The sequence below is a fragment of the Pinus tabuliformis genome, chromosome 8 (assembly GCF_031772625.1).
Source record: "Pinus tabuliformis cultivar Carrire ecotype Pingquan chromosome 8, CPIR1, whole genome shotgun sequence".
Classification (NCBI taxonomy): domain Eukaryota; kingdom Viridiplantae; phylum Streptophyta; class Pinopsida; order Pinales; family Pinaceae; genus Pinus; species Pinus tabuliformis.
The window spans coordinates 1,146,285,930-1,146,305,564 of record NC_142294.1 but is presented as its reverse complement, the minus strand read 5'-3'; positions in this window follow the sequence as shown (position 1 = coordinate 1,146,305,564).

Genomic DNA, 19,635 nt, shown 5'->3' with positions numbered 1-19,635 from the left:
CTCGGGAGCCATTTTATTAATGAGGCCCCTATTTTCTTCAATTTACATTATTTTTCATTCATTTTCATCCTCACATGCAACCTATGACCTTTCACCTTCATTTTCTCCTATTTTTCATTATTTTCATAAATAAAATGCCAGTTAATGCCACTTTTCCTTTTCAATTCCTTTTCCATTTCCTTTGCCAATTTCCTTAGCTATAATAAACCAAATGAACACCCACACTAGGATGTTTTGCCCAACATTATTGTTTTGCCTTTATTAACTTTATTATATGGAGTTTTAACCTGGGGTTGTTACAAACCCTTCCCCCTTAGGGGAACACCATCCTCGGTGTTCAGTGACACCTACAACCAACAATATTGTTGAAAAGCAAAACATACTGCCCATGGAGCTTTATAACTTAGCTCAATGCAATATTTACAATGAACAACTTGCTGAAAAGAAAGCCAATGTGACAAACATAACAACATGATACTCATACCACTTATTGGAGCTTTATAACACATCTCATGGTGGTATTTACATCCATAAACATATATACATATACCAAAACTACTTTACCTCAATCGAGAATCAAGGAAGGATACATAACCTGTGTCTCATCAGTCATCTCCCATGTAGCTTCATCAGACCCAAAGTGCTTCCATTGCACATTAACCTACTTGATTTCTCGATTCCGTAACATGAACATATTTCTATGCAAAATACACTGAGGTTTCAGCGACATGATCAACATCCTTTACATATCTTTTAAGCAATGAAACATGGAAAACATCATGGAATTTCATTGTCGGAGATAGTGCAAGTCTATAGGCCACTGGTTTAATCCTCTCAAGGATCTCGAAAGGCCCACAATACCAAGGTGCTAGCTTCGCACATGACCCAATCCTCAAGGAGCTCTTCTTGGGCTTGATGCGCAAGTACACATGTTACCCAACCTGAAACTCCTTAAACAACCTACGTTGATCTGCATAACTTTTCTGCTTGTCCTGCGTTGCCTTTATATTCTTCTTGATAACCTTCATTTCATGTTCCATCTCTACCAACATGTTCGGTCATGCCAACACCTTGTTCACTGGATCACTCCAACTGATGGGAGGATTACAACTCCCCCCATATAGTGCCTCAAACAGACTCATCCTCAACGACTCCTGATACCCATTGTTGTAAAAAAACTATACTAGTGGAAGATACTATTTCCTCTTTCAGTGTTGATGCATGATGTACATTCTGAACATGTCCTCTAGAATCTTGTTGACCCTCTCCATCTATCCATCTATTTGCGGATGATAAGATGTGTTGAAGGCCAACTTTGTACCTAAACCTGAAAATAACTCTTTCCAGAATCTGGAAGTGAACTTGGCATCGTTGTCTGACACAATCTTCTTCGGAACACAGTGCAACCTTACTATATCTCTGATAAGGACCTGTGCTACACTAGCTGAATACGTAGACTTCATTGGAATGAAGTGTGCTACCTTTTTCAACTTGTCCAACACAACCATGATAGAACCATGTTGTCTAGATGTCCTCAGCAAACCTGTAATGAATTCCATGGAAATGACCTCTCATTTCCATTATGGAATTGGAATCGGTTGTAGTAATCCACCTGGATGCTTACACTCTGCATTTACTTGTTGACAATTCAAGCATCTAGCCACAAACTCTGCCACTTCCTTCTTCAGATTTAGCCAATAATAGAACTTACTCACTGTTGTCAATGTCTTCTAATATCCTGGGTGACCTGAATATGACTTAGCATGAAATTCCCTAGAGATAAGCTTCTTTAGCTCGTTGTTGTCTAGCACATATATCATGTGCCTAAATCTGATCAAACCATTTACTGTATGATGATAGTCCACATCTTGATTACATATACCTTATTGTTACATGTGCCTAAGCTCCATGTACATGTCATCCTATTGTCCTACTTATAAGATCTGATCATGTAAATCTGTCCCGTAAGAACTCATAGTTGTTATATGATTCACCAACACCCTTCTACTAATAGCATTTGCAACCCTGTTTTCCTTTCCCCTAATGTACCTGATCTCAAATTTGAACTCATTGATCATGGCCAACCATCTAGCTTGCCCAGAATTCATATTCGGTTGTTCAAACAAGTATCTCAATCCACTATGATCGCTCATCAAAACAAACCTCCTGCCAAGAAGATAGTTCCTCAGCATCTTCAAATCATGGATGATTGTTGACAACTCAAGGTCATGTGTAACATAATTCTCCTCATGCTCATTCAGTTTCCTTGATTCGCAACATACCACATGTCCCTCCTGCATAAGGACTCCACCAATCCCTCTCTTGCAAGCATTGGTGCATGCCAAAAACTCGTTATCCGGGTCTACAATCTTAAGAACTAGAGCATTTGTTAGCAACTGCTTCAATTATTCAAAACTTGTTGCACATTCCTTTGTCCATTCAAATTTCTTCCCTTTTTGTTGAAATGATGTGATAGGATATGAAATCTACAATAAGTTCCTAGTGAACCTCCTGTAGTAACCTACTAACCCCATAAATGACCTTACCTCATCCACATTCCTTGGATTTGTGCATTCCATAATAGCTCTTATCTTTCCTGGATCCACTATTATGCCTTCCTTGGAAACAACATGTCCCAAGTAATGTACCTTTGTCTAAAATAAATTACATTTGCTAAGATTGGCATACAACTACTGCTCTCTTATTAACTTCATACTACTGCTAAATGTTTGGCATGTTCTTCCTCATTCTTAAAATATATCAATCTATTTTAGATGATATAAGATAGAACTCTTATAGACACAAAATAGGTATAAATATCCAAATTATATATGAATATGGATATTTATATCTATTTTAGATATATCATCAATGAACACAATAAAAAACTTGTTCAGATAAGGACGCAACACACTGTGCATCAAGCACATTAAATTAGCTGTATCATTATTTAAACCAGATGGAACTACAAAAAATTCATAATTCACATACCTGGTCCTGAAAGTAGTCTTATATATGTCCTCTTCTTCGATGTGTAGTTTATGATATCTTGATCTTAGATCAATCTTTGAGAAAATTGTTGCTCCCTTCAACTGATCAAACAAGTCATCAATCCTCGGTAAGGGATACTTGCTCTTGATGGTTACCTTGTTCAACTTCCTGTAATCGATGCACAACCTGAGAGTACCATCCTTCTTTTTCACAAACAATATTGGTGCACCCAAAGGCGAGACACTTAACCTAATGTATCTCTTGTCAAGCATTTCCTTCAACTCTACTAACTCTGGTGTGCTCATCATGTATGGTGCCTTTGATGTTGGTGTTTCCCCTGGTACTAAATCAATGGAAAATTCCACTTCTCTGTGAAGCGGAAACTTTGAAATCTCTACGGGAAATGTTAATTTTTCTTAGGGATTTCCTTTTCTTTGCTATGATAATTGCATTTCTTCATTAACACATTAAGTTCACCCCATAACATCATAACATTATTTAGATTTACATCATTATCCAACAACATATGCAACTATATAGAAAGAACAATATTATCATCATCAATGTAGTGGAACATAAAGGAGCAATAGAAGAAAATCCTCACACATAGAGACACCAAGATTGGTCGGAGACCAGGGAAAAACCAACTATGGGGAAAATGATTTAGCAAATGAGAGTAAAAGGATCCATATCTTCATCCATACAACTATCCAAATAAAACAACTACACAATATTCATGAAATGAACTCAACAATGCTTATACTCAAAACTCTGATTTTGAAGACTGTAATAAACTATCTTTGTCTGCGGTGAACTATCGAACTCTGTGATCAACGAGTGAAAACTTCGGAAGACTAAAATTTCAACTTCTAGGTCCCAGTCGTATGGAGGAGGAGTTATCTGAGTGAATATAGCAGCCCAGTTGATCCATTAAGCCTGGCATGAGAGCCACTAGGGTCGGATATGGATTGTGGCAAGCAAGCGACTGATATTATGAAACCTTAACTCCTAGTCGCATGGATGGAGAGTTGTTTGTGCAACTGGAAGGCTTCAGTCACACTGATGAGCTTTTGTGTGAGCGACTGTGGTCGCCTTCTTCCTGTGTTGTGCCAACGATTGAGGCCCAAAAACCTAAAACTAAGATGTGAGCTTCGGACCCTACAATTTCACCTTAGAGAAAACTTGCTCCTCCATGGATGAGCCTCAGACCTGTGCAAGCCAAAAACGAATATAAAAGAGTGTCTCATAATAATTTCCAAATGAGGTAGAGGACACTTGTATTTATAGCCTTCCAAGGGTGTTCAATTTACTTTAGGACCAACCTTATAAAATATTAACAGGTGGGTTTTTCTTCATAAGTACACCTTCCCTTATCTAATTTGAGTGATATTTAGGTCAATTTTGGTCCTATCAAAAAGAGGAATTTAATGCAATCATTATCTCCATGAAATGCATTGTTCAAAGTGGAATTTGACCACAGTTTCATATTTTAACAGGAAATACATGATGAAATTGTTGTAAAATTGGGTACTTGCTCAATACCTCTACATCATCAACATCCTTACCTCTATCACTGGAAATATTTACTACACATAACACACACCTTTTCCTGTGATTGTGCTTTTCCTACATAGTTGTAACCATTTTGACTAATGTAGCTTTCTTCCTACCTTGAAAGATTCTTTGTTCTCCATTTCCATCAAAGCACTCAATAGACTTGTCATAACAATGCACCTTGGTCCTATGAAGATAAAACCAGTCAATACCCAACAACATACTATATGATCCCAATGAAAGCACATTGAAATGCGCTAATATAGGCATACCATTCAACTCAAATGCACAAGCTCTTACCCAATGATGAACTTTTTTCTTTGTGCCTATAGTCAACTGCACTAACTAAGATTCTGCATGCACTTATTTATTCAAACCACACTTATCCACAGGGTTAGGATTAACATAACTATAATTAGATTCTCGGTCAATCAAAATAGAAATAACTTGATTACAAATATTACCGTCCATCTAGATAATAGACGCCTGGTGATCTACCTGCCAGTTATTCAATGTTGCATAGATCTTTCGAATGCTCTTCCCAACATCTCCAACTGTCTACACTTGTTGTGCACTATAGATATGAGGCCTACCACAATGATTCTGCGGACAATCCCTCTTGAGATTCTCCTTACCACATGTCCAACGCTGTAATTGTCCCTTACCATCACATTTATTCTATTACCCTCCAAGCTGGGGTCTATTAAACTTCTTGTAAAGTGAAACATTCTCTTTCTCGCCTGAGGTCATGTTCTTTTCGGCTGCTATGTACCTTTAGCTTTGTCTTTCCCTTTTCATCTTTGCTAAGATTTTTCCTTACACTTTGATTGCCAATAAAAATGCTTCAACTTATTAATGACTTCTTCAAGTGACCAAGGTTCATCATACTCAATTAAATATTTAAATGCTAATGGTAATCCACTAACAAATCTATGAACTTTGCTTTTTCATCCTTAAGATACGGTATATAGCTCAAAAACTTCAGGAATTTGGTCATATACTCCTCATTCATCATCGATCTCATCTTTAGGTCATATAATACCTTGGCTTTATTGTCATAGTACCTCTCTGACAAATATTTCTTCCTAAAATGTCTCTTGAATTCATTCTAACTCAACTCTTCTGTCATGGTGTCTCTAACTCACTTTACATATTCCCACCAGAAGTTTGCTTTCCCTTTAAGGCCAAAGATAGTTATTATGACCTTCATGTTCTCTGTGTAACCATGCAGCCCAAATAACTTCTTCATCCCAAGTAACCATGTCTCTGCATCTTCCGGTCTCTTTAAATATCCATCAAAGGTAGGTGGCTTTTCTTTCTTGAACTCATCTAGAAAATATCCCCTCGGATTCCTCCTGTAAGGATGATAATGATGATGACCTTGATACCTATCAAAACTAGAACTAGAATAGAACTTGTTTCCATCACCTCTCCTATCAAGTGCGTCCAAGAACCTGCCATCTCTGATCGTGTCATCCCTATTCGACCTATGCCCACCATGAGGCCTACTCCCATTTTCCCCATTAGTCTTATCCTCCTACCATGGCTGATCCTAAACAATCCTTGTCTTTGAAATTATGAAAAACTTTGAAGGATATTTGGATTAACCTCTGCTTGTTTCTTTTGTGTTCGAATGATTCTGTCATTATCTTCTTTGCAACTTCTTATACCTTCAAACTTCTTAATGTGTCTGTTATGTCATGAGAGTTCCCATCACCATGTTGCTCATCTAATATATAGGGAGAATACCGTGAACTGTAGTCTACCATATTGCTAGTCATCTTTGATATTCTTCCTACAAGTATACCATGTCAGCGAACCAAAATATAAACATAATCAACATACCTCAGTATAGTTCAGAGGAGGATTTCTCATCTGCAAGATCAATCAGATTAGCGCAATACATGTATAAACATAATCATAGCAGTGTATAAACATCATCTCAATCATCATATATTTACCATGCATGACCATACCAACCACATACCATGGCCTCGTGCACGACAACTATAACCATGACAATACATGCATACATCCACATAGAAAATAGTCATACACAAAAAATGCATATTCGACCTACATGCATTCATGACAACACGCCCCAACAACAACACCTTCTACTTGTTCATGACAACACAATTGAAATAATGACCATCACCATGCATACACATCAAGCACATACACGACCTACATACGTGCATGGCCAGCACATTTTGCCCATCTATTTCAAGGGGTGAACCATCCTCTGATACCACTCTATAACACCCTCCTCCCACATTTACCCAAGCTAACCAGTCCATCAGGGTAAACATGTGATGAAGAGTTATTATGATATGATTCAACTCCCCAAGTACAGTTAAGGAAGTGGAATCGACAAAACAAAACCAAATTGACCTTCCTCGAGAGCTACAGAACCTTTAGGAGCCAACCAACCCCTCCAGGTGTCCAACCCCTAAGAGAAATTGCTTCTTGACTGAACTAGACCCCCAATCACTCCCATGAAAATACCTACATGTGACTGAGACCCTCCAGTCACTCCCACAACAAGGCTTCCATGTAATTGTGGCCTTTTTTAGGCAGCTTTGTGCCAGCAACCTCATATTTTGAGACACTTTTTTAGGGCTAGGACTCAAGCCTTTGCCCAGAACTTCATGAAACTTCCAAAAATGATAAATAACGTTGAGACAAGGATACTAATGTAAAAAATTAAGCAATGACTTAACCTGAGCCCTACCAGACATGACAGACATTCTGTCAAACACATCATGAACATGTAATCTACAGGTCATAACAACAGATATGAACTTAGGGGTCTCATACTTATCTGAGATTCACCAAGAAGGACTAATGCCCTCTCAAAATAGCTGCAATATCATCTATTAGGTCATACATTCATTATTCAATCATTTACTAATCCAAACATGATGAGTTCCATGACCAAGATCTCTCATAAAACCATACTTATAACCATCATATGACCAACAAAATAACAATGATAGCACACCCATTAAAACCACATAATAACAAGTGCATTTCAACATGGAACATAAGAGGAAAAGAGCTCTTATTAACATATGATAAAGCCAACCAAGCCAAGGAATTCCATGTACCACCCAACCATAGATTGGGATGAACCAAATATTTCTTCCAACAATTCACTCCCATGCCATATTCCAAGCATGAATGTGGGACTTACAACAAAACAACAAGGACTTCCTCAGGATTTACCGCAATCCACCAAGAGATTGTTAGGACTAAGCCCTCATCTATACAACTACGATTTACCACAATCCCACCAAGGGATTCCTAGTCCCAAACAAGAAACATACACTACCAAGATTTATTGCAATCCCACCACATACCGGTCTAGGGATCACTAGGCCTATAGAAGCATGGATACCTTCAGATCTCTCCACCTAAACCATGAGGAATTTGTCTGTCTCAACCCTCTAGGATTTACCATATATCCTGCCATTCACCAGTTGAGGGTTCCTAGGCCCAATGAGGGAATACAAATTCAAGCTTTACCGCAATCCCACCTTCACCGGTCCAAGGATTCCTAGGCCTTGTGTTTCTCCCCTAAGACCACCCCATACAATTTCAAAAACATCCGATAATCTAGCTCAACCATGTAAGAGAAACCCCATCACATCATGGTTATCCATAAATGGCAAGGAAAGGCTGAAAACCACTGTCGCACCAAGAAAACCCATGCTAACAACAATAAGAGCACCAAATACACACATGAATGTAACATGCATGCCAAAACTAGCAAGGGAATCATACATGCAACTTGATACCTACAAGTAATCCTGATGCAGTCGCTAGATCCTACTCTTCCTTTCTTGATCTTTGCTTCCTTTTTCTTACTTTTCCTTCATTTTCCTTCCTTCCTCCAATGCTATAGTGCTTCAAGAATGCTCTAAGTGTCTGAGAGTATCAAACAATAGAGAGAATAGAGAGGGAGCTCCAACACTTACTGAAAAAGGTTGTGAATTGATCCTTGGAATCCTTTTTATTAATGAGGCCCCTATTTTCTTCAATTTCCATTATTTTTCCTTCATTTTCCTCCTCACATGAAACCTATGACATTTCACCTTCCTTTTCTCCTATTTTCCATTATTTTCATAAATAAATGCCCATTAATGCCACTTTGCCTTTTCAATGCCTCTGTCATTGCCTTTTTCAATTTGCTTAGCCATAATAAACCAAATGAACACCCACAATAGGATGTTTTGCCCAACATTCATCTTGGAATAAGTGTCCCATGACCTTGGTTATTATTTTTCCTTTATTAGCTTTATTACATGGATTTTTAACTTGGGGTTGTTAAACTTTTGCGCAAATCCCAAAAAAATCCTTAAAATTATTGCTCCAACAAGCCCCAACTCTCACCTGTGGCTCATCTGGAGCCACTCAATACTTCTACTATTCCATGTTGCTTCCACCATCATAATGAGTCTGTTCTACATCTTCTATACTAGCTACAAAATTTGGTGCACTAATCCTTCTTCAGTTATTTTCCTTTTTTGTGACACTTTCCCTTGAGGTTGCAAGTACTAGATCTTGCACCTCTCTTTTCCACAAAGATATGCATGCCTCTTCTCAGTTTATTCAGGGTCTATTCTTTCTAAATATTTTAATCCTCACAACTTGGTCATCTCAACCTTGATTTTTGATAATGATACTCCATTGCGGGCCTAGTGTAGGTCCCAATGAACTCTTTGAACTATTGTTGTGCTCAACTTATTTGGTGATACATATAATTTTAAAACCCTTCTATGCATTTCATTATCTGGAACTAGAATTTTTATTGCTCTTCCTATAGATTGTGTTAGATCTACGACTAACCCTGATGGCTTAGTTTTGGCCTTCTTCTTTGATGCTCCTCTCCTGATAGCTCCTACTTGAAAATTACAGTGCTCTCTCACTCTAAAATTCATAAAATTCTAACTTTCTCTAGTCGCTGTTTTTTTTTTTTTCCATTCTTCAGAGACACAATGAAATCATCCAACTATTTCTCTAAAATTTATAAATTGCTTGCCATGCTGTAGTATAATTTGAAATATGTCCAATCTGGTTCGATTTTCTATGGCATTTCATTTCCCCGATACGTATGACCTTAATATGCATATTAGGGCCATCAGACATCCTATTTGCAACCTCTTATGTTAGATTTTTTGCGTTGAGTATATCCTTTCCATGATAGCTTGCTCATTTGACCAATAGTGAAGTGGCCTTTTGTTCCTGCCACATGCATGGTGTCCTTCCAACATGGATTAACGTGACATTTCTTGGTACTTCATCTATTTTTTGCTCCCTAGTTTTACTCGTGTTGAATAACAATCGATTAGCTCAGTGCATGCCTGTGTTGTGCTCTTGTCTTTGTACTTATGCGTGATTTCTTGTTTTCTTATAAAAATACTCCCCCCTCCTTTTTTTCTTTTACATCAGAAAAATATTCACTACTTTGTAACTATCATGATCCATCAAGTTACAATGTGAATCTTTACATAACACACATATATGTATTTTTTTCTATCTAACTGCTCCATTTTGCTCAAAGACTTTAGTTATTTATAATTTTACAATAGGGAAAAAAGTCGACAAACATCCTACTTTTACTATGGCTAATTCCTATTACCTTGGGCAAAACCCACAAACTATTCTAATGTCCTTCCTTCTTTCCCACATTTTCTCCGTTGATCTTTAGATGACTCTTTCACATGAAATCCTTTTGTGTGTTGCGCCTCTACACAAATCCCAAAAAACCTCCTTAAAATTGTTGCTCCAACATATATTTATCTTTACTCTCTACTGAGGATTACAATGCAAATAAAAAACACCTAGAACTTATGGAAAGAGAAACATTTCATCTAGACAAAAGGTAACTGCGTTGAGTATAACCATAGAGTATCTAAACAAACAAGATGGTGATGAGGTAAACGAGTTGTTTTCAAATTCCATTTTTTCTTTTGAGAATTACAATAGTAGTGCATATGATATCATTGAATGTATTTACATCGTGGTACGAATCTCATACTTCTTGTTGTGAAAGAATTGTAGATGCTTTAATCTTTTCAATGATCCATTTCTTAATATACCAATCTCACACAATAACAATTGGCACTAACAATCATGGAAATATAAGTATCCTTTAATGATTACATTGGCTCTATGATTTCACATAATTGTGAATGTGATGATGTGTTTAGTGTAAGAGTAGCAAAATAGGATCATATTTCATTGATTTGTAGAATATTTCTTTTATTTTAGTATAGTTTTTTAGTTTCAATTGTTTAAAAAAAATCATTATTATATTTTAATTAGTTTTTCAATATGGTAACGAGCTAGGAAATTGTTATATGCCTTTTCCATCCACTCAACTAGGAAATTTGAATTCCATGCATGACTGGGTCTATTTTTAGTTGATTGACTAGTTAACTGAGAGATCAATGAGTTAACAACAATGATAACTACTCAACTGACCTTCAACTGACTCAACTAATGACTAGAGCTCAATTAACTTAGCTCAACTAACAATAACTCAACTATATTGCTAGATCTTGGCAATCAACTCATGCACAATCGTTACTTCTAGCCTACAAACTCGAATTTGTTGATCTAAATAAGTGACAAGGCCATGTTAATCAAGCTAACTGCAATCCAAGTCATCTTATTGATGTGGAAAATTGAATTTATCTATTTGACTAAGGCACAAGACAAATGAATCCTTTTCTTACTACAATTCCAATGCTTTTACTATGGTACATTCCTATTACCATGGGAAAAAACCCACAAAGTAGTCTAAAGTCTTTCCTTATTTTCCGCATTACATGCATTGATCTTTAGTCGACTCTTCTGCACGGTGCTCTTCTTGTAACACCCTCCTCCCACATTTGCCCAGGCTAACTGGTCCACAGAGATAAACATGTGATGAAGAGTTACTATGACATGATTCAACTCCCCAAGTACAGTTAATAAAGTGGAATTGACAAAACAAAACCAAAATGACCTTCCTTAGGAGCTACAAAACCTTCAGGAGCCAACCAACCCCTCTAGCTATCCAACCCCTAAGATAACTTGCTTCTTGACTAAACTAGACCTCGATTCTCTCCCATGACAAGCCCTCCATACGAGTGAGACCCTCCAATCACTCCCACAACTAGGCTTCCATGCGAATGTGGCCCTTTTCAGGAAATTTTGTGCCAGCGACCCTAGATTATGAGCAACCTTTTCAGGGTTAGGACTCATGCCTCTACCTAGAACTTCATGAAACTTCCAGAAATGATAAATAACATTGAGACAAGGCTACTAATGCAAAACCCTAGAACAAGGACTTAACCTAATCCCTACCAGCCATGACAAACTTTTTGTCAAATACATCATGAACATGTAATCTACAAGTCATAATAACAAATCTGAACATAGGGGTCTCATGCTTACCTGAGTATTCACCAAGAAGGATTGATTCCCTCTCAAAATAGCTGCAATATTATCTATTAGGTCATACATTAATTATTCATTCATTTACTAATCGAAACATGATGAGAGACATGACTAATGTTATAAAACCATGCTTATAACCATCATATAACTAGCAGAATAAAAATGATATCACACCCATTAAAACCACATAATAAAAAGTAAATTTACACATGGAACACAAGAGGAAAAGAGCTCTTATTAACATATGCAAAAGACATCCAAGTCAGGGACTTCCACATACCACCCAACCATAAATTGGGCTGAAACAAATAGTTATTTTAGTCAATCACCCCCGCGCCATATTCCAAGCATGAATGTGGGACTTACAAAAAAACAACCAGGGCTTCCTTGGGCTTTACCGCAGTCCACCAAGGGATTCCTAGTTCCAAGCCCTCATTTATACAACCAGGCTTACCGCCATCCTGCCAAGCGATCCTAGGCCCAAACAAGAAACACACACTACCAATATTTACAGTAATCCCACCACATACCGGTCCAGGGATCACTAGGCCCATACAAGCATGGATTCCTCCAGATCTCTAAACCGCGAGGAATTTGTTTGTCTCCACCCTCTAGGGTTTACTATATATCTCACCATTCATTGGTCAAGGATTCCTAGGCCCAACGAGGGCATACACAATCAAGATTTACCGCAATCCCACCTTCACCAGTCCAAGGATTCCTAGGCCTTGTCTTTCTCCCCTCAGACCACCCCAATCGATTTCGAAACCATCTGCCAATCTAGCTCAACCAAATAAGAAATCCCATCACACCATGGCTATCCGAAAATGGCAAGGCAAGGCTAAAAACCACTGTCACACCTAGAAAAACCCATACCAATGGCAACAAGAGAACCAAATACACACATGAATGTAACGTTCATGCCAAAACTAGTAAGGAAATCATACATGCAACTCGGTGCTTGTAAGTAATCTTGTTGTAGACGCTAGATTCTTCTCTTCCTTGTTTGATCTTTGCTTCCCTTTGCTTTCTTTTCCTTCATTTTCCTTCCTTCCTCCAATGCTAGAGTGCTCCAAGAACGCTCTAAGTGTCCAAGAGTATGAGAGAGTAGAAATAATAGAAAGAGGGCTCCAACACTAAAGTGACAAAAGGTTGTGAACTGATCCTCAGAAGCCTTTTTATTAATGAGGCCCCTATTTTCTTCAATTTACATTACTTTTCATTCATTTTCATCCTCACATGCAACCTATGACAATTCACCTTCCTTTTCTCCTATTTATCATTATTTTCATAAATAAAATGACAGTTAATGCCACTTTTCCTTTTCAATTCCTTTTCCAATGCCTTTGCCAATTTCCTTAGCCGTAATAAACCAAATGAACACCCACACTAGGATGTTTTGCCCAACATTCATCTTGGAATAATTGTCCCATGACCTTGGTTATTATTTTGCCTTTATTAACTTTATTACATGGAATTTTAACCTGGGGCTATTACAAACCCCTCCCCCTTAGGCGAACACCATCCTCGGTGTTCAATGATACCTGCAACCAGCAAGACTGCTGAAAAGCAAAACATATTGCTCATGGAGCTTTATAACTTAGCTCGATGCAGTATTTACAATGAACAACATGCTGAAAAGAAATTCAATGTGACAAACATAATAACATGACACCCATACCGCTAATTGGAGCTGTATAACACATCTCATGGCGGTATTTACATCCATATACATATATACATATACCAAAACTACTTTACCTCAATTAGAAAATAAGGAAGGATACATAACCCACGTCTGATCAGCTATCTCCCTTGTAGCTTCATCAGGCCAAAGTGCTTCCATTGCACATTAACCTGTTTGATTGCTCGGTTCCGTAGCATGAACATATTTCTCTACAAAATACACTGAGGTTTCAGCTGGAATTCTCCTTCTGGCTCCACCCACAACAAAAAACAATCAATAACATGATCAACATCCTTTACATATCTTTTAAGCAATGAAACATGGTAAACATCATGGAATTTCATTGTAGAGGTAGTGAAAGTCTATAAGCCACTGGTCTGATCCTCTCAAGGATCTCAAAAGGCCCACAATACCAAGGTGCTAGCTTCGCACATGACCCAATCCTCAAGGATCTCTTCATGGGCTTGATGCGCAAGTACACATGTTACCCAACCTGAAACTCCTTAAACAACCTATGTTGATCTGCATAACTTTTATGCTTGTCCTGTGTTACCTTTAGATTCTTATTGATAACTTGCATTTCATGTTCCATCTCTACCAACATGTTCAGTCACATCAACACCTTTTTCATTGGATCACTCCAATTGATGGGAGTATTACAACTCCCCCCATATAGTGCCTCAAATAGACTCATCCTCAACGTCTCCTGATACCCATTGTTGTAAGAAAACTATACTAGTGGAAGATACTCTTCCCACTTTCGGTGTTGATGCATAATGTACATTCTCAACATGTCCTCTAGAATCTTGTTGACCCTCTCCATCTATCCATCTATTTGCAGATGATAAGTTGTGTTTAAGGCCAACTTTGTACCTAAACCTAAAAATAACTCTTTCTAGAATCTAGAAGTGAACTTGGCATCTTTGTTTGACACAATCTTCTTCAAAAAACCGTGCAACCTTACTATATCTCTGATCAAGACCTGTTCTAGATCACTAGCTAAATACATAGACTTCCTCAGCAAACCTGTAATGAATTCCATGGAAATGACCTCTCATATCCATTATGGAATCAGAATCGGTTATAGTAATCCACCTAAATGCTTACACTTTGCTTTTACTTGTTGACAATCCAAGCATCTAGCCACAAAATTTTTTATTTCCTTCTTCAGATTCAACCAATAATAGAACTTCTTCACCACTGTCAATGTCTTCTAATATCTTGGGTGACCTGAATATGACTTAGCATGAAATTCCCTAGAGAAAAGTTTCTTGAGCTCACTGTTGTCTAGCACATATATCCTATACCTAAATCTGATCAAACTATCTACTTTAAGATGATAGTCCACACATTGATCACTTGTACCTTGTTGTAACATGTGCCTAAGCTCCATGTACATGTCATCTTATTGTCCTACTTGTAAGATCTGATCATGTAAATTTGTCCTGTAATAACTCATAGTTGTTATATGATTCACCTTCACCCTTCTGCTAAGAGCATCTGCAACCCTATTTTCCTTTCCCCTAATGTACCTGATCTCAAATTCGAACTCACTGATCACGGCCAACCATCTAGATTGCCTAGCATTCATATTCGGTCGTTTAAACAAGTATCTCAATCCACTATGATCGCTCATCAATACAAACCTCTTGCCAAGAAGATAGTTCCTCCGCATCTTCAAATCATGGATGATTGTTGACAACTCAAGGTCATGTGTAACATAATTCTGCTTGTGCTCATTCAGTTTCCTTGATTCACAACATACCACATGTCCCTCTTGCATAAGGACTCTACCAAGCCCTCTCTTGCAAGCATTGGTGCACGCTAAAAACTCTTTATCTGGGTCTACAACCTTAAGAATTAGAGCATTTGTCAACAACTGCTTCAATTGTTCAAAACTTGTTGCACATTCCTCTATCCATTCAAATTTCTTCCCTTTTTCTTGCAATGATGTGATAAGATATGCAATCTGCAATAAGTTTCTAATTAACCTCCTATAGTAACCTACTAACCCCATAAATGACCTTACCTCATCCACATTCCTAGGAGTCACACATTTCATTATAGCTCTTACCTTTTCTGGATCCACTATTTTGCCTTCCTTGGAAACAACATGTCCCAAGTAATGTACCTTTTTCTGAAATAAATTACATTTGCTAAGCTTGGCATACAAATGATTATCTCTTAGTAACCTCATACTACTGCTAAATATTCGGCATGCTCTTCCTTATTCTTAGAATACATTGATATATCATTAATGAACACAAAAACAAACTTGTCCAGATAAGGACACAACACACTATTCATCAAGCACATAAAATTAGATGGATCAATAGTCAAACCAAATGGAACTACAACAAACTCATAATTCACATAGCCGGTCCTAAAAGTAGTCTTATATATGTCCTCTTCTTTGATGTGTAGTTGATGATATCCTGATCTCAGATCAATCTTCTAGAACACTGCTACTCCCTTCAATTGAGCAAAAAAGTCATCAATCCTCGGCAAGGGATACTTGTTCTTAATGGTTACCTTTTTCAAATTCCTGTAATCGACGCACAACCTGAGAGTACCATCCTTCTTCCTCACAAACAACACTGGTGCACTGCAAGGTGATACACTTAGCCTAATGTATCCCTTATCAAACATTTCCTTCAACTACAACTTCAACTCTACTAACTCTGTTGTGCTCATCATGTATGGTGAATTTTATGTTGGTATTTTCCTTGGTACTAAATTTTCCGTGAGGTGGAAACTCTAAAATCTCTACGGGAAATGTTAATTTTTCTTAGGGATTTCTTTTTCTTTTCTTTAATAATTGCATTTCTCCATTAACACATTAATTTCACCCCATAACATCATAACATTATTTATATTTACATCATTATTCAACAGCATATGAAACTATATAGAAAGAACAATATTATCATCATCAATGTAGTGGAACATAAAGGAGAAATAGAAGAAAATCCTCACACATAGAGACACCAAGATTGGTCGGAGACCACAGAAAAAATCCACTATGGGGAAAACCCTTTCAAATTCTTCTTCTTATTATATTGTCATCAAATGATTAAGAAATAGAGAGTAAAATGATCCATATCTTCATCCATACAACTATCCAACTAAAACACAACATTCATGAAATGAACCCAACAATGCTTATACTCAAAACTTTGATTTTGAAGACTGTAATAAACTATCTCTATTTGTGGTCAACGAGTGAAAACTTTGGAAGACTGTAACTTCAACTTCTAGGTCCTAGTCCCATGGTGGAGGAGTTATCTGAGTGACTGTAGCAGCCCAGTTGACCCCTTAAGCCTAGCATGCGAGCCATTGGGGTCAGATATGGACCGTGGCAAGCAAGCCACTGATATTCTGAAACCCTAACTCCTAGTTGTATGGATGGAGAGTTGTTTGTGCAACTAGAAGGCTCCAATCACACATATGAGATTTTGTGTGAGCGACTGTGTCGACTTCTTCCTATGTTGTGCCAATGACTAAGGTCCAAATCCATAAAACTAAGATGCAAGCTTCGAACCCTACAATTTCATCTCAGAGCGAACTTGTTCCTTTACAGATGAGCCTCAGACCTGTGCGAGCCAAAAGTGAAGATAGAAGAGTGTCTCATGATAATTTCCAAATGAGGTAGAGGACACTTGTATTTATAGCCTTCCAAGGGTGTCCAATTTACTTTAGGACCAACCTTATAAAATATGCACATGTGGGTTTTTCTTCATAAGTACACTTTCCCTTATCCAATTTGAGTGATATTTAGGTCGATTTTAGTCCTATCAAAATGAGGAATTTAATGCAATCATTATCTCCATCAAATGAGTTTTCCAAATTGGAATTTGACCATAGTTTCATATTTTAACAAGAAATACATCCTAAAATTATTGTAAAATCGGGTACCTGCTCAATACCTTTGCATCCTCAACATCCTTACCTGTATCACTAGAAATATGTACTACAAATAACACACACCCTTTCCTATGACTGTGCTTTTCCTGCATAGTTGCAACCATTATGATTTATGTAGCTTTCTTCTTACCCTACAAGATTCTTTGTTCTCATTGTCATCCAAGCACTCAACGGCCTTGTCATAACAATGCACCTTGGTCCTCTGAAGATACAAGCAGTCGATACCCAACAACATACTATATGATCCCAATGAAAGCACATTCAAATGCGCTAATATAGGCATACCATTCAACTCAAATGCACAAGTTCTTACCCAATGATGAAATTTGTACCTGTAGTCAACTACACTAACTAAGATTCTGCATGGATTAACATAAAAATAATTAGATCTTCGGTCAATCAAAATAGAAATAACTCGATCACAAATATTATCGTCCATCTCGATAATAGACGATTGGTGATCTACCTGCTTGTTATCCAATGTTGCTTAGATCCGTGGAATGCTCTTCCCAGCATCCCCAACTGTCTACACTTCCTGTGCACTATAGATATGAGGCCTACCACCCTGATTCTGTGGACAATCCCTCTTGAGATGCTCCTTACCACATGTCCAACACTGCAATTGTCCCTTACCATCACCTTTATTCTGTTACCCTCCAAGTTGGGGTCTATTAAACTTCTTGTAAAGTGAAACATTCTCTTTCTCACCTGCATCTTGAGGTCTTGTTCTTTTCGGCTACCATTTAACTTTAGCTTTGTCTTTCCCTTGTCATTTTTGCGGAGATTTTTTCTTACACTTTGATTGCCCATAACAATGCTTCAATTTACCAATGACTTCTTCAAGTGACCGAGTTTCATCATACTCAATTCAATGTTTAAATGCTAATGGTAATCCACTAACAAATCTATGAACTTTGGCTTTTTCATCCTTAAGATACGGTACATACCTCAAAAGCTCTAGGAATTTGGTCGTATACTCCTCATTTGTCATCGATCTCATATTTAGCTCATATAATTCCTTGGATTTATTGTCATAGTACCTCTCTGAAAAATATTTCTTCTTGAAAAGTCTCTTGAATTAATGCTAACTCAAATCTTATGTCCTGGTATCTCTAACCTACCTCACATCTTCCCACCATAATTTTTCTTTCCCTTTAAGGCCAAAGATAGTTACATTGGCCTTCATATTCTCTGTGTAATCATGTAGCTCGAATAAATTCTTCATCCCAAGTAACCATGCCTCTGCATCTTCCGGTTTCTTCAAATATCCATCAAAGGTAGGTGATTTTTATTTCGTGAACTCATCTGGAAAATATCCCCTGTCATTCCTCCTGTAAGGATGATAACAATGATGACCATGATACCTGTCAAAACCAGAAATAGAATAGAACTTATGTCCATCACCTCTCATCTCAAGTGCTTCCAATAACCTGCCATCTCTGATCATGTCATCCTATCCTACCTATGCCCACCATCAGACCTACTTCCATATTCCCCAATAGTCCTATCCTCCTGCCCATGGCTGATCCTAAACAGTCCTTGTCTTTGCAATTATGACAAACTCTGAAGGATAATTGCATTAACCTCTGCTTGTTTCTCTTGTGCCTGAATGATTTTGTCATTATCTTCTTTGCAACTTCTTATTTCTGCCTTCAAACTTCTCAATGTGTCTGCTATGTCAGGAGAGTGACCATCACCATGTTGCTCATTTGATCTATAGGGAGAATCTCGTGAACTGTATTTTGCAATGTTGCTAGTCATATTTGATATTCTTCCTGCAAGTATACCATTTCAGCTAACCAAAATATAAACATAATCAACATACCTCAGTATAGTTCAGGGGAGGATTTCTCGTCTGCAAGATCAACCAAATTATCTCAATACATGTATAAACATAACCATAGCAGTATATAAATATCATCTCAATCATCATCCAGTTACCATGCATGATCAAACCAAACACATACCATGGCCTCGTGCATGACAACTATAACCATGACAATACATGCATACATCCACTTAGACAATAG